Source organism: Charadrius vociferus, unplaced genomic scaffold (assembly GCF_000708025.1).
Source record: "Charadrius vociferus isolate BGI_N301 unplaced genomic scaffold, ASM70802v2 scaffold190, whole genome shotgun sequence".
Taxonomy (NCBI): Eukaryota; Metazoa; Chordata; class Aves; order Charadriiformes; family Charadriidae; genus Charadrius; species Charadrius vociferus.
The window spans coordinates 1789898-1795866 of record NW_009646608.1 but is presented as its reverse complement, the minus strand read 5'-3'; positions in this window follow the sequence as shown (position 1 = coordinate 1795866).

Below are 5969 nucleotides of genomic sequence, written 5' to 3'. Positions count from 1 at the left end.
ACAAGGCCCCCCCACCGCTGCCCCCAGCCCCATTGCGGTGTGGCAGGGATGCAGGCAGCGGTGTGGCAGGGATGCTGAAGGCAACAAATGACCCAAGACGGGCTTTATTGCAAAGGCTGTGGCTGTCAGAAAGTCTGAGCCACTCTCCTTGCCCCTCTTAGGCTCAGAAATACTCCAAGCCAGGGCAGAATTGCCATCTGCACCCACTCCAGCCAGTGCAGCTGAGGCAGGGCACAAGCACAGCCCAGGGGGGCTGTGCTGAGCCCCCCAACCTGCCATTGCAGGTAAATGCACCCCCAGCACACCCCTGCCAAGGACTGGTGTGGGGTGAGAACCAGGCACTCGGTTGGGCTCAGCCTAAACATCTCTGGATACTGCAGCACCCAGGGCCTGCGGGCAGCCAGGGGATCTAAAAAGTATTTGGTGGTTTGTCCTTCTGAATGGGACTGTTTGTCCTCCCCAAGAGCCTTGCTGGAGGGGGATGCTGCCCAGGTTTTGCCCACACAGAGATCAGCCCCAAACAGCCCTCAGAGGGACTCACACACCCAAAGGGGTACCAGGGAGAAGCGTTGTAAAAAAAAAAAAAGGAAAATAAACCTTTCTTCCAGAGAGCGAGAGCCTCATCGAGGCTGCAGAAAGGCATTGGCAAATGTCACTTGACCTCCTGAGCCACTGTTCCCAAGCCCGTGCCTCCCAGGGGTGCAAATAGCCGTGTATCACCTGAGAAGGGGAAAAAAAACACAATAGCATGATTATACATAGAGCAGAAATTAATTTGCAAAGTTCACAGCCTGGAGGGGTTACATGCAAGCACATTGCAGCCTTTTCCCTGAAAAACAGCTGGAACCAGCTGATGGCTCGCATGGGCCTGATCCTGCCGGAGGACCCTGCTCTTCAGCTCCCCACACCGTGGGCTTGGTGGGTATTTTGGGACTGATTGGGGCAGATGTGGGCCCTTTGGTGTTGCTTCACCAGTATCTCCTGGGGCCGAGGCGCTTCCCTGGAGGGAGACGAAGGGGATTTGTTTTATTTTTGATGGTAAAAGGACCTCTCGAGGAGATCCTGCCTGCCATGCCACCCTCCTCATGGTCACGACCAAGCGATGAAGCCAAGGAATGGACCTGTCCCACCAGGCTGGCTCTAATTCGGAAGAGACTGCAGTACCAAGGCTGCCATTAGCCAGGAAGAGCCCAGCCCAGCCACAGAGCTAATGAGTTTCCACGTTTATTACCGGCATTAATTACATTTTGCAATTTCAGAAAGGAAACGTTTCCCATGGGTGCGTCTCAGCCAGACCTTCTTCCCGGCTCACAGCTTGTTTCATCCCTGTGTCTGTGCTGGATTATCACTAAGGTGGGACATCGGCACGGCTGCAAGCCGGGCAGTCGGCCACCAAGCTCCTGACCTCGCTGGAAAGGCTGAGAGGTGGTGGCAGCACCGGGAGAGGGATGCAGAGTGCTTGTGGTCCCGGTGCTGCTTCACTGTGCGGTTAAGGAGGGATGAACACATGTCAGGAGGAAAAACCCATTGCAGGGGAGAGTTTCACGCTCCCCACTTTGCCTTGGCTGCTCAGCCACAGGCAATACCTCTGAAATCTGTCTCAGACACAACGGGCCAATGCGATAAGCCCTTCACGTGAAAGGGTTTACTTGCTGTAAATCTCTCCGGAATCCACTTGATCCAATCCTACCTCCTGCGTCACCACCAAAACCAGAGTACAGCCAGAAATCTCACCCTGTCCCTGCTCACGCCAAGGCTCAGCTCGTGTCTGCTGCCACTGCATGAGGCACCTTCAGGGAGAACATCACTCCAAAGCCCAGATCCAGGAGCCAGAGGATTTTCCCAGCCTCCTCCTGCAGGGACCCAAGCACTGGCACAGCAGGGACGGAGGATGCTCTTGGCCGTCAGCAGCCTCAGGGAAACCCAGACGCAGCTCCGACAAGGCACAGACTATTTACTGACTTCACACAAATTTGGAAGAGAGTTGGGGGTTAAAAAAGAAGCTAGTTTGGAAATGTCAAAACATTTCTTCTGAGGTTCCCAAAATGAAGTGCCTCAGAAATACCCAACCTCTGTTCTTGAAGCATTTTCAGGAACTGTGGGGTTTTACTTTCTATTTGGAAGTAGCTTTTTTTTTTTTTCCTTTTTTTAAGTTTTAGAAAGGGGTTAATCATAGAATCATAGAATGGTTTAGGTTGGAAAGGACCTTAAAGATCATCGAGTTCCAGCCCCCCTGCCATGGGCAGGGACACCTCCCACCAGACCAGGTTGCCCAAGGCCACCTCCAGCCTGGCCTTCAACACCTCCAGGGATGGGGCCTCAACAACCTCTCTGAGGCAACCTGTTCCAGTGCCTTACAACACTCAAAGTGAAAAACTTCTTCCTAATGTTTAATCTAAACCTGCCCTCTCCCAGTTTATAGCGATTCCCCCTCGTCCTATCACTACATGCCCTAGTAAAAAGTCCTCCCCCAGCTCTCCTGTAGCCCCTTTAGGCACTGGAAGGCCGCAATAAGATCTCCCCGGAGCCTTCTCTTCTCCAGGCTGAACAGCCCCAACTCTCTCAGCCTCTCCTCACAGGAGAGGTGCTCCAGCCCTCGGATCATCCTCGTGGCTCTCCTCTGGACACGCACCAGCAGGTCCATGTCTTTCTTATGTTGAGGACTCCAGAGCTGGACGCAGTACTCCAGGTGGGGGAATCAATCTGCAAACACAAACTTTGCATTTCTTGTCAAATTGACCATTCTGGGGTGATATAAAACCAGAATGTTTAGGGGATTTTCTTTTTTTTTTTAAATCAGGGTGTTGCAGTTTAATCTGAATTTATTTTTTTCCCCTTCCCCCCCTCCCCCTATATTTTCCAGATCCACCACTATATGAAAAATCCCTCTTTTCACGCTGAAGCACGTGGCCTTCCCAGGCCATTCCATGCGCTCGGCTACAAGACAAAACCAAACCTGAGCCAAACGAGTTTCCCGCAACGCTCCCTGCAAATTCAGCCACAAATAACCAACTGCATCTCTGCCAAATTCATGCACCAGCATCAATTTCCAGCTAAAGCCATGCATGGGCATCATCACCATCAACTGGGTGGGACTCAGCAGCCGGATCATCCTCGAGCATTGCCCTGGATCTGCTACTGCCTTTGTGATGCATCTGCCCTGATTTATTACCGCAAATTTCTCAGGGCATCACTGCCTGAGCCCACTCCCACCTCGGAGGCGACACACCGACTTAGTGGTCCAGCTAAAATTAAGTATCCAAAAGTCAGAGCCGGGATGCTGTGGCTCGGATTGCATACAACCATAGAATGAGAAAAAAAAAAAATTACAATAACCACAAACTATTTGTATTTCAAGATTGAAACGTTTACTTCCTCCGGTCTTTTTGCGAGAGCGCTGAAGGCAGCACAGGCAATGCTGGTGGCCGTGGGCCATTGAGGCTTGTGTGAAAATGCTTTTTGCCACAGAGACTTCCCTTGGGTTTTTTCATGACACGCAGTAGCCTAAACAACTGCATTTGGATGGTGTCAGTGGAAGGACCTCTGCATTTCTGTATTTCACTTCCAGCACACAGGATCTTTGCATTGTTGGCCTCAGCCGACGCCACACGGAGCGGCACAAGGTGGGGTGCCCCTACATGACCATGTGCCTTTCAAGCAACCCTCAAATCTATCCTATGTGAGAACAATCTCAAACATAAATTTACACAAATAGAGCATTTCATACATTTGACAGTTCTAAAGCCCAGGCACAGGGGTGAGCTGCAAGGGTACATTGGGGAACTGCGGTTGGGTGCATGCCAGGAGCGCCGCATCCCTCCATGGCAGGGAGATTTTGGAGACGAGAAGGTTTCTTGGCCAATAATGGCCATATCGAGTCCCCTTGGGAAGGAACCAGAGAGGCCAGAGAGCTGCAGGGATGGAGAATTATCCACTTTGTGGGTCAATCCCCCAAAGGTGTAGGGTGAGCCTTAAACTGAGCTGGGGTTGGACCCAGGAGTCCAGCCCCAGCCCCAAACCCTTGCATTAGCAGCTGAAAGCATCTCTCCAGCCCCGGAGCAGCAGCTCTGCTCCCTCCCCACCCCGCTGCAGAGCGCTCAGAGGCACCAGCTCCTTCCTGTGCCTGGGTGTCCTCAGGGAGGAGACACGGACCTGTCAGGTCAGTGAGCTTGGTCTATCCCAGCACCTGGGATCAAACTCCCCAAACCTCACCCAAAATAAGGTGAGCAGTGAGGAGCAACAGCTGAGGCTCCTTTTCACACCCAATTTCAGGGACCTGGTCTCACCAGCTTGCTTGGTGCACAACATGGTCAGGCTGTTGCTTCATTTTGGCTTCCCCCCCCAAAAAAAAACCAGTCAGCCCAAATCCTACAGCACGTCTGCCAAAATCCACGTTCACAACAGAAACGGTGGCTCAGACTCTGCCACTGGGGTCTGTGCCCTCAAACTGCGGGGCAAAGGAAGGCGGCATCGCTAGGACAGGAGCATAAATCAGAATATTGATTTAAATATAATTATTGATTTAACTGCTTCTGGTGCTTCCCTGCATTCCCCAAGTGCTCGTCCAAATGACAGAGAACATCACTTTAGACCAACTCCAGGGTCACTCGCTGTGTAAGTCATTGGTCCCCAAAACCCACGGGTCCCTGCGTGTTCAGGGATGGTTGGAGTGTCTCCAGCTGCTCCCCCTCCAGCGTGCAAAGAAGGCACCTGCCAGCCTCAGAGGTGGTGCTGGGCACAACCAGGAGCAGGATTTGGCCCTGGGAATCGGACAGGGTGGCAGGGAGGGATGGCAGAGTCGGGGTGCCCAGGGAGGGCCCCGAGGGCAAGAGCGCGCCCAGCAGCATCACATTACCTGCGGTCATCAGTGCTGCCGGTGCCAGATTACACTTCTCTGGGGGTTTGCTTCTCACCATAGCAAACAAAATCAGGTTCTGAGGATATTATCATATATGTGCGTGTGTATATTTTTATATGTATCTCCCAGCAGCTCCAGGAGGACCCCGCTGGCTGCATGCATTGCATAGAGGAAAGCTGGTGGCTGTGATGCTGCCTTAACCTTAAACTCACCCAGAAAGATCCCTCCAGCACCTCCAGGGCTGCAGCCTTCCCGTCTCGAAGCAGCGTGTGCAGGGCAGATGTGTTTTGGGGAACTTTCCTACCTAGATGGAGCAGTGAGCCAGCGTGAGACCGGGGCTGGGGCGCAGGAAGCAAACCCACCCCAAACTCAGCCCAGCTTGTAAGTCCCGAAAGCACTAACACTAACAAACAGTCAGTGTGTTTATATCCCACCTTCCTGCCGGAGTAGCAGAGGGGGGGATGACTATTTTTGGCATATTTTGTCACTGCTGGAGATGTCAGTGAAGGCCAGGAACAGCGCAGAGCTGTTGGGAAAGGCCAGAGGCAGCTGCCCCAGGCACAGGGAGGGATGCGGGAAGCTGCTCCGAACCTATTTACAGAGGGATTGGGTTTAGCCTGAAGGACGTGGGGCACGTCCCTGGCTTCGAAACACCCGAGGATTAAAAGCAGTATGGACTGGGATAGCTCTTCCAAACTACATCCTATTCCAGCCCCGCACCGCTCCCCTTCACCCCATGCAGCAACGGAGCAGGAGAGCCGCCCTGAGCCTTCGCCCATCGGGTGCTTCACCCCTTCCCACCCGTCCTGCCCGTGCATGGACACGGCCATCACCTGGACACCGGCAGCAATGTTGAGCCCGCACCCGCTGCCTTTCTTGCGGGGCTTACTGCTAACGGTGAGTTAAAACAGAAACAAAGAAGAAAACACAAAGCGACATCGCTCATTGCCCACTTGCCACCGTGCCACAGGGTTTGGCCACATTCCCTCAACTCACTGCTGGTTTTAAGATAAACTGCCCACCTCCCCTGTTTTCTTCCAGCAAGCAACCTCCTCGCCCATGGTTTTGGATCCGCTTTGTCCCCCGCTGTGAGCCCAGGCTGCGGTCGCCG